General features: G+C 30.8%; 1 non-coding gene across 1 annotated transcript; it reads right to left on the reverse strand.

Annotated features, from left to right (window-relative positions):
• Positions 1–3,735: 3,735 nt before the first annotated feature.
• On the reverse strand, positions 3,736–3,808 carry TRNAT-CGU (transfer RNA threonine (anticodon CGU)). The gene has a single exon. It is a non-coding gene; the product is annotated as a tRNA-Thr (tRNA).
• Between the last annotated feature and the right edge of the window lie 6,869 nt (positions 3,809–10,677).

The following is a 10,677-nucleotide window of genomic DNA, read 5'->3' on the forward strand; positions in this document are numbered from 1 at the left end:
TGAATAAAATTTATTCTTATCACAACGAATAAAAACAAAATGTTGAAATTTCTTCAGAGATATTAGTTCAATATCCGAATAAAAGAAAGCAGTTGTATTTTAAACTACTAAAACGTTTTACAAAACACAATTCAAAGCAGTGAAAGCTAATCGGATCTCACCGCGAATTCGCTACAATAAACAATAACAGTTTTCTAAACAACTGAATTGAGATGTTTTCCTCCAGTTTTTACGAGCTTTTTAAATGCACGAGAACATTCTCGTATTTTCTTGATTTTTCTGGATAGCAAGAATACAATTACGAGACATCTATTTATTAAAATGTTAATAGCGCATGCTCCTGTATTTTAAATTTCCGGCGTAGCTTTCTTTTCAAATAAATCTCGTGCTGCGTTGCACGCGAATATGAAACGATTTTAATTAAAAATTCTACTAAAAATAACGAAATAAATACAAAAATTCGTAACAGTATGTATCTAGCATAACACAAAAATGATTAGCTGTAGAATATTCAAATTATGTATATGAGACTATTGTAACATCTAGCTGTGATCTTAATTTAAATGAATTTTTCTTTTCCATTTATAAAATATCAAAATCTTTACAGTTAGTTACACTTTTGTTATTAAATCTCCTCGTCTCGTATGTTTAGCGAATGTAAGAAAATCGTCTGCGAAACGCACTGATGATATTTTGTGAAAGATTGTATTCTTGAGCATTTTGAGATTTCGATATAACTAAAATTTTAGAGGAAGGGAACAAACATCCAGACTTGAATTTATAGAAAAATATTTTAAAATGTTGCATGACATTTTAAACCGGATTGCTAGAAGTAAAATTTGAAAAATTGATATTTGGAATGTCTGGCGTTTAATCTTTTAAAAATATATCGAATGACGAAAATATTTTCCTTCAATAATCGCATTTAAAAATATCCCACGAGCCAAGATCAAAATGAATTTGAACTTCACCAGAGGAAATATTTCTAGTACAACTCGAAAGAAATATTGCAGAGGAGCTAGAAGTAAGATTGAAAATATCTCGGGGCTAATACTTTGCACATTAGAAGTTACGCTCGAATGAATGTAATTTAGTAATTTTGGAAAGTAGTTTTCCAAGTTTGCATATTCGTGCATTAAGTGGTTGCATCCCTAGATATTTCCTTATTTATTTATCTAGAAGGAAAGTTTTAATTCCGTTGGAAATTCGTGGACATGACTACATGCAAAGTGATGCAATCGAAGAATTGTACTTAAGAATATGTCATATTCATTTTTATAATGAATCTCAATTTCTTAAAGTTGCCTAAATTTGTGTAATGCTTTAAAAGTTACCTAATCTATGCATGCCTTAATAACCTCCCTGATACCTAATCGTTAATTTATTTAGAAAAATCCAAATACTTTTCTTCTGTTTCTATGCTATATTTACGTTGAATGTAAAAAATATTTAAATCAAAGCTGGATTAAATGAGATGCAATCCGCAAGAGAAGAAGAGCTTGAATGACCTTGTTTATCTACATTAACAGCACATAAGTCAAGTTATCACTGACGTCATGAAAATGTATCTCATTTTTTAAAAAAATGAAAAAGGTTTCATGAAATAAGCTTTTATCTTAAACCCGTAAAATAATTAATGTGCTAATAAAAAAAATCTGAAAAAAATATTTCAGATTTTACGCCCAAAGGGGCGTTTTTTTAACGTTTTTTGTGTTACCTTTCATGTTCTTCGCACTTAACCCATAAAATTCAATTCAACAGCAAATTCGCAAAATAATTTTAAAATGAGCATATTTTTAGAATTTCCGATAAACAGTCTCACGCGTTGGAGATAATTTTTTTTTTTTTTTTTTTTTTGTAGTGTTGCCATTGCTCGCTTTGAAATCGTTGAGTTTGTTAATCAAAAATTCGTTCAAATGTTACAAAATATGAAATCGATAATAAAATAAACTTCAAATTCAAATTACGGCTTCCACATGCCCATATTCTATGGAAGATTATGTTATTCAAATTTTGATGGCTCTAAGTACCGTTGTTTTATCACAATGCGAAAAAACATACATACATTTATGCAGATTTTTCATTATTTAATTTCTTCAAATATAATGTATGATTCTAGCATTTGGTGGCAACAGTTTGAAAAGTGAAACGGACATTTATAGTGAACCAACGCAAAATCGCAAAACGAAAACAATAGTCCACTACCCAATAACTTTATATTATAACTCTTCAGTTCATATTGTTTCAGTTTCTAGTTTTGATTGCGAATTCTGTAATAATCTCATTCAGATTTTTCTATTCTATTGTTCAAGTTCACCATAAAAAAAATGCAATATAGCTCTCGTTAAAACAAAATAATAAATCTATTTTGCCCCAAAACGTTTTATTCTTTTATGTTCTGAAAAGTAAGCAGTGTTGCTAAGTGATAATGCGTCTTACATGTTATTTGCTATAAGCATTTTTAAAGGAGTTCAAAATATTTTAAAGCAATCACTACTTCCTATTTTCTATTAAACACATACACAAAAATTTATTTTATCTCTGAACATGCAATGTCACTATATCGTCATCGTTCGGAGTTCATTTTCTGAAGCGTTGTTTTAAAATGCGAGTACTTGAGCTTTTTCCAGAGTATCCTTTTAGAATTTCAAGAATACTTTTAATCTTTTACTTAATTCCTTTTGTATTCTAAACGGAAGTCCGGTCTCAAGTATCTATCTTAAAGTATTTGTGTGCTTTGACAAAAGAAAATATTTATCTTATATACTAGGTTGCTTCCAGACACTTATCCTCACAAGACATACTTTCCTTATCGCTAGCTATTGATAGGGTAATATACATTAAAAGATAGAATTTCCTTGTAGAATTTATTGAAAGCCATTCTCAAAAATCATACTGACACGAAATATCCAATAGCTCGTCAAAATGTAATACTTAAAATGAAGAGTGGTATAATGTAATGGAAATGGATGAAACAAATGTAATTTTTCCTTTTCCCCTTGAAAAGAACATTCGTAATTTGATTAAGCAAATTCGTGAGATTTTTTATATGCAGTATTTTCTCTCTTCAATAAAGACGAAGTGGTGAAAACTGTAGCTTCATCACGCAAAATAGTATATTTTTTAAACGTAACTGAGAACACTGTTGCTTTCAATAAAGTGCTTAAAGTGCTTTCGTAAAGTGTTGAAACTAATTAAAGTTGGAACAGGAACTCCTTCCACAAACTCCTTTTTTTATCGTAATAAACAACTGCAAGATTAGCAAATCAGTACGCATTCGGCACTGCATAAAATCCATTAAAATTGAAACGAATGTAATAAAAAATGAAGCCATTTGGTTCTTTAAAACCGAGTTTGTAATCTGAAATAAATCTTTCTTGTATATTTGAGATAATGTCGAGTAAAACTGTATCATGCAATCGTAACTGGAAAGGAAAGTAAAATAAGCCAGACTCATTGAATTAAGGCAAATTAGAATATAACTGAATTGAATTTAAGTATTTACGAATATTTTTATTTCGAATCTTTCTTTAGTAGCAAAACAGTCTATGTTCTAAATTAATTTTTTTTGAAAGATTGATTTAATTTAGCATCAATCAATGCTAAATTAAAAAAAATATCTTTTACATTTTTAGTAATACTTAGGGCCATAAACCATGCAACGTATTTCAAATGAACAGTTTGTAGAGAGACATTAGGATTTTTTGAAATCAAGAGATCCTAAAAAATGAGCAAAGCCCTCGCCGGGACTCGAACCACGGGTCTCTCGAATACGTGTCGAGCGTGCTGACCACTACACCACGAAGGCTTGCTAAGAAAGCGGGAGAAATACCTTATATACCCCCTTTTAAAGGGCGACTGCGGATTAGGAGGCCTAATCGCCAAACCCTGTTGGTGGAGAATCATTATCCACCACCTTTTTTAGTTCGAGCACCACTGCAGAAACATTAGATTATTTCGAAGCAGCAGAAATGAAAAATGAGCAATGCTCCGGCTGGGACTCGAACCACGGTGCTCTCGAATACTCGTCGAGCGTGCTGACCACTACACCACGAATGCTCGCTGAGAAATACCTTAAGTTTATTTCGAATTAATATGAGTTTATTATTTTATTCAACTGATATTTATTTAAAATGCAAAGAAAGTTATTGTTATAATATATAGTTATAAAACATTTAATCGAAATCCGAAGTTATGTAATAAAAACTCAAGTATGCAATGAGAATATTTTTAAACATCAAATATAACTAAGATAAGAACGTTTACGTTAAGTTCCTTAGTTTAGTAATGATGTAATGATGCAGAATTGTTTTTCTTAGCTATTTTCTTAGAAATTCTTAGAATCTTATATATTTTCTTAGAAACATACATAAATTCAACCAGATTCTTCATTATCTAGGTTCTTTAAATAATATACAGGGCATAATATCTAATGGCAACAATTTTAAAAGTGGTATAGCTGTTTTCAGTGATTCGATTCAAAATGCCGTTAATAGCCCTTCTGGGCTAACGCTCAATTGGACTAAAATTTCGCTAAAAAAAAAAGAAAGAAAAAAAAAAGATTCGGATTTTCTGAAAACATTTTATGACATAATAACTGCTTAATTATACAATATTAATGCACGTGTTTACACATATTTAGTATTATTATACTTATTAATGCAAATTATGGTAATAATATATTTTGGAAATGTTTGTGTTTATCATACTGTTTTATCCCAAAATCAAAAAGGAAGGGTAAAATTAATCCACTTTCGAATAATCTTTTAAATAATCAATTTAATAGGAAGTGGATTATTTTTACAGCCTGTCATACGTTCAAATGGCAGGTTTCTTCTGCGAAAACACAGGACTGTGCGCATAGGGCCTTTTAATACAAGTGGCCATTGTATGCCTTGCTGTAACCAGCTCAAATTCATATTCATGTACCACGGAGAGTAAATTAAACATAGATACTGAGAATTACAACACAGATTATTAATGACAGGATCAAGATTACCTGCCTGTAGATCTCTACCTGGAAGCGAGAATCCATGCAGCCGTAGACAGAAAATCATGTAATTAATACCCCTAATAGGTGCATATAGCTCTCGACTGACCTTCGGTATTTCACATCAGTTTTATATGAAATACCAGAATATTATTCCATAATAGTTTATTTTTCTTTCTTATCTAACCTATTCTCTCAAATGTTAGTTAATGTATTATTAGATGGAGCATTGGAAAAGTAAATAAAATATCTAAGAAATATAAGAGTTTAAATCGTCTCTACGGACTAAAGTTAGGCCACGTTCTACTCTTCTTCTTAATTAATATTTCAAAGTGCCAGTCCAACAAAAGTAAAATCGTCGAATTCTTTATTTTACCCTGATTCACTTGGGATTGTTGAATCATCGTGAGCTGAAAACTGTAAATGAGAAAACTATTATTTGAGGAATGAAGTAAATCTAAAAGTTATGATAAGATTATAAGGCCATAGATTGGCAAGTTGAAAAAGGTCACTGTTATCTGCCACTGAATTCGAACTATTTTAAAAGTATTTAAAATGATTATTTTCAGACATTATCTAATTATTCCTTCGTCATTATTAGGAATGGAATTAATTTTTGAAATAACTGTGTTATTTATCAAAAACGCAATACACTGAATCCGAGTGCGGATTATCTGTGCGTGGTGGTGCTACGGACGGATAATCCGCAAACATCAACGTTATGCACGAGTTGGTGTAAAAACAAATAGATTTAACTCTACCTTGGAGAAAGATTATTCCTTCTATAGAAGCCTGAGATTCACTTATCTAGTGGTGAAAAGGTCAAGGCAATAAGGGAAAGAATATGCCAAAAAAAAAGTGAAAAAGTTAAATATCGAGGAATGGACTGTTAAGGGTTCGAGAAAGGTTAATTTTTTGGTTTAATTGATTACAGAAAAGTACTCGAGGGTCATCTGCCAAGGGGAAGGGATGCCTTCGTGGAGGACTTTCTAAGGAAACTGACTCGTATACTCTTGACTTATGAGAAGCCACAAAAACACTAATGAAACCAACCCATTCGTAAGATTAGAACCTCCGACCGAATTACCAGTGTTCAGCGACTTTACCGCTCCGCCGCAAGAGCCTGAAAAGAGCAGCTAAATTTTTATGGCTTTTTATATTGCCGCACGGTTTGAGCAATATAAAAAGCCATAAAAATTTAACTGCTCTTTTCAGGCTCTTGGTGTATATACTGCTTTATTTCTAACCAATGTTAATAGGAACAATAGTAAGCTGAGTATTAGAAGGAAGATTTTACAGCCTTGAACTCGAAATTTGTGTTAAAAAATTATGAGAATCTTCTAAGCAAGAAATGCATTATAGTAAAAATGATAACTTCTAATATTCTGAAGACAATTGAAAAAGATGTTACTAAGTGGAGTTTTTGTTCGAAAACGGCGAACTCCTGATAAATCTGACCCTTTATAACGAACTTTTTGAAGAAATTTTGAAATTTTATGAAAACTTCTGAATAGCTCTACAAATACACTTAGATTTCGGTATTTTCAATTTCCTAATTGCAACTTGCTTTAGCAATTAAAGTTTTTAACATTATGTATTTCTAATCGAGTAAAAGCTTTTGTAGTTTCTTGTTCATTGTTTTATTTTCAAGAATTTTTGTCGAGAAGCTTCCTCAAATTTTCAAACAAAATGCAATCTGTGGAGTTGCCTTGAACTAAAAAGCATCAGCTTTGTATAAAACCTTTATTGATATTCTAAAACATGAAATTTTTAAGAGAAAAATTGCCTGCAGTATAGTGCAGTTAAAAACGCTATTCTACCAAAAAATATAAACTTAAGCAACTGAACATTCACACAAACTCAATAGTAAAATAAAACATGTTGCCAGTAGCAAGATTATTGTAAAAATCATCACATAAAATTAAACAGTGAGAAAATAAATAAGGCAAAAGGAAAAAGAAATGCAAATACTAAATATACATTCTGCTTACATGGATTTACCTTTAAATGTAATTGAAAGAACAATACAGTTTATTCTACACCCTCAAACCGATAAAATAATAAAGTTCTTTAGATACACTTAACTGCTAAAATGCTAGCAGACATCTGAAATTAACATACTTTGCCGAAAAAGATATTAAACTAAAAAAATCTGATTTCGGAGATTAAAAAATAGAATATTCTAAGCAACTGATGAAAGCTTGGCTGAACGAAGTAATATAAGGAATCCTTGCTCATCAGCAGAAGATTGACTCTGAAAATGATTTAGACAATACATCTGTAAGTGAATTCACAGAGATTTCGTCCAACAGTAAAACCGAAAAAACAAACTAAAGCTTCAATTAAAAGACAAACACTGTAAACTTCTGGTGTAGTATAAAACGATATACGGTACTTATGCATTAAGGCAACCATCTTGGCGCACTTTGACTCTACCTATGAAATGGTAAAAATTACTTATCAGGTATAAGTTTGTGTTTCTCGTGATTTTTTTAACAGATTCTGAAACTATAGATATTTATCGTAAGTTAACAAACGTTATCAGCATATGAAATGTTAATATACTTGAGTAATTTAAAATATGCAAATTTTAATTTTTAAATAAAAAAATACGTGGTATATTAAAAAAAATAAAACACATTCATCTCAAACTTTTTCTGTACTTTTTTCTGCTATTCTCTTCCCCAGCGATCTCGGGTAAACTGGCGTATACAAAATGCATATCTGCTTTGTTTCCTTTAGAAATTTTGAGGCAAAATTCTTTATTCCTGCAGAAATTCTACCGGAGTTTCTTTTATTGCTGGCAAATTTCTCAAACGTATATTTTAAAACTAAGTTTAAGGCAGAATATATTACGATTTGTTTATAAAAATGGCTGGAACTTGGAATACAGTATAAGGAACGCATATGAAATGGTGACGCTGCTTGACTGATGGACTGTTATGAGGACGGTTGCATGAGAAATGGTTAATGCCAGAGTTTGGCACATTCTGAAAATTTGGCGACATCTACAGCGGTGGCTGCGATAACAGGTAAGTACCCAATATACACACATATATTATATAAAAAAGGAAATGTAGCTTTCACCGCGATTGGAATCCACCTCGAACTCATTGTATTCAGTGGCTTTTCTGTTCAGCCTACCGGGACCTTGTATTTCTCAATCTTTTTTATTCAGTTCGCTAAATGCAACTGTGTAAACGAGATTACTGCTTTGGGCATTTTTACTGTACTTCTGTTGTGTTAACTTATTTATTAATTCGAGATAAAGTATGCACTATCAGTGTCACATCAAAATGATTTCAATATGAGACATTTTCCCACATTAAAATGATTTCCAGAGTTTCTTCTTTTCTAACATAATTATTCAAGATTCAATTTCTATTACTTATATTTAATCTTTCATTTAATTTACTGCGCATTGGCATTAAAAATCGTTTCTGCTTTGTATCTCTTCATTCGCCATTTTATATCTTCATTGCGTGAATTGATTAGCTTGACGATTTTTCAAATTTAGAAACTTGCAACTATTTTGAAATTTTTTAATGTTACCAAATAATGCTATATTGCCAAATCTATTAATTTTTTTCCAATTTTTAAACTGTCTGCTTGTAGAAAATTAGCTGCTAATTCTTTTTTTATCACGTATATCTAGATGAGTAGACATGTTTTCAATCAAACTGAGAGTCTGAGATCGAAAGTTAGTGTACTGATCAATGCAGTTAATATGTCTTTAAATATACTTATTTAGATGAAGCTTATTTCTTTTACTAGTCGGAACTGTGTATCAGATATTTAGTTCTGCGTGAGTTCGGAGTATTGAGATATCTCTTTGTTAGCTTCGTTCTTTAGATGCGCTATGCACTGCGTTGTGTTTAGCGTTCTTAATACGTTGAAATGTAACTATTGATTTAAAAAACGCAAAATGATATTCTTACAAAAAATATCATTTTACTGTACCAGAACAATGTTTACTTAGTAACAGTATTCAGGTTTTTTTTTAAATCGATAATTGGGAAAATCTATATTTTTGCAACCTCTCATTTCAGTCACGTTAGAATTAACCGGAGTAACTTTTCTTAATTCTTCTACAATAAAATTCAGAACTTATAAACCATTTTTCATATTTATTTGATACCAAGCAATTCAAGAGCAACTTGGAAAAAGTAGAGTCTTTCCTTACGATATTTCTCTTTATGCTATTAGAGTGTTAGCATCGTTGGCATAAAATTAAGTTAAAGCACTGATTTTCTAAATCTGTAAATTATTCTATAAATAACCACAAATGAAGCCCACTATTCAGTAACAAAATATAGATATAACAGGACAAAACAATAAATGTTGTTCAATGGCAAACTTCATAATAAAAAATGAAAATTCAAACTTTATAGAAAATATGGAGCAATAAACTAATAATATCGGAGTATTTCATTTTCAGATATCTGTGCTTAATCGTTTGATGATATTTCAATGGATTTTTGTGAGTTAGATTTATTGAAGCAAAGTCTAAACAGTCATCTCGCCTTCCATATTCAGTTTGAATACTTTTTGATATTTTTCCACATCGTAAGAATTTAAAAATAATACAACAGATTTGCAATATCTTAAATATTCGACGCTGAAATTTCTCGGCGAATCATGATAATGTATCATTAGGATTTCCTTATCTGATAATTGCTTCTTTAAGTTTGCTATTAATTTTCAATTGCATTGTATTCTGAAGGAAACCGATGAATGATTGTGATTTTTGCATAGCAAATTTAGTATTGGAGTCACCACTAACAACCACAGGAATTCTCTCTAAATCCTCGAACAAGATCATAACGCCACCATAACAATATTCAGCAGAGGAAGCATACTAAAAATTGAAATACTAGGAATATTATTCACATATAACTTTTAACAATACATTCCATAGAGGATATTTCAGCGAGTGGTATCTTATTAAGCGATAAATATTCTGCTTGTTTCAATGCTAGTAATAAATTAGATCTGATTATATTTATCAATATCGTTTAATTTTGATAAATAGCTACTCCAGCGGTTCTGATTCCCTACCATTTAAACTGAGCAATTCAATTACAATTTGAACCTTTTGCGTTATCTACATTATTCAGCGCTGATTGTGGAATCCCCAACTACACATGAATACCAATTTCATGCATGTTGTTCAGTCTAGATTAGTTTTCAAATGCCTTTTCAACCCGTTCATTGGAAACATTAATATTAGATTTTATGAGGTAATATTTATCAAACCTAACGTTATTTAATATGGTAAACTAACAGTAGAACGTTTATGGTGAACAAATGCTTCCTGTTCTGCATTGTTGTAGCACGCGTAACTCTATCTAACTGAATTCCCCTGAATATAAAAGATTCAACAGATTAGAGGCAAATGGTAGTTATGGTATACTTAAATCTACAACTGATACTAGTTGTAATCTACCTTGTTTCGCTTCGACGAGTTACAGATTTCGTAATTATCTAAAAGAGTTACACTCTAGACGTTTCATTTTAAATGATCTGAAGATCAAGATCTAATCAAGGTAAAAAGATCTAATCGCAAAAGAAAATAATAAAATAAATCAGTTAATTCATATTTCAGTAACTTCCTGTTCCATATTTGATTTCTGCTTATTATTACAGATTGTACTGAGACTGATACTTCCAGTCTCAGCAGTACCATC

Source organism: Stegodyphus dumicola, chromosome 4, assembly GCF_044657685.1.
Source record: "Stegodyphus dumicola isolate Sdum_Otavi_A_Nest chromosome 4, ASM4465768v1".
NCBI classification, from domain to species: domain Eukaryota; kingdom Metazoa; phylum Arthropoda; class Arachnida; order Araneae; family Eresidae; genus Stegodyphus; species Stegodyphus dumicola.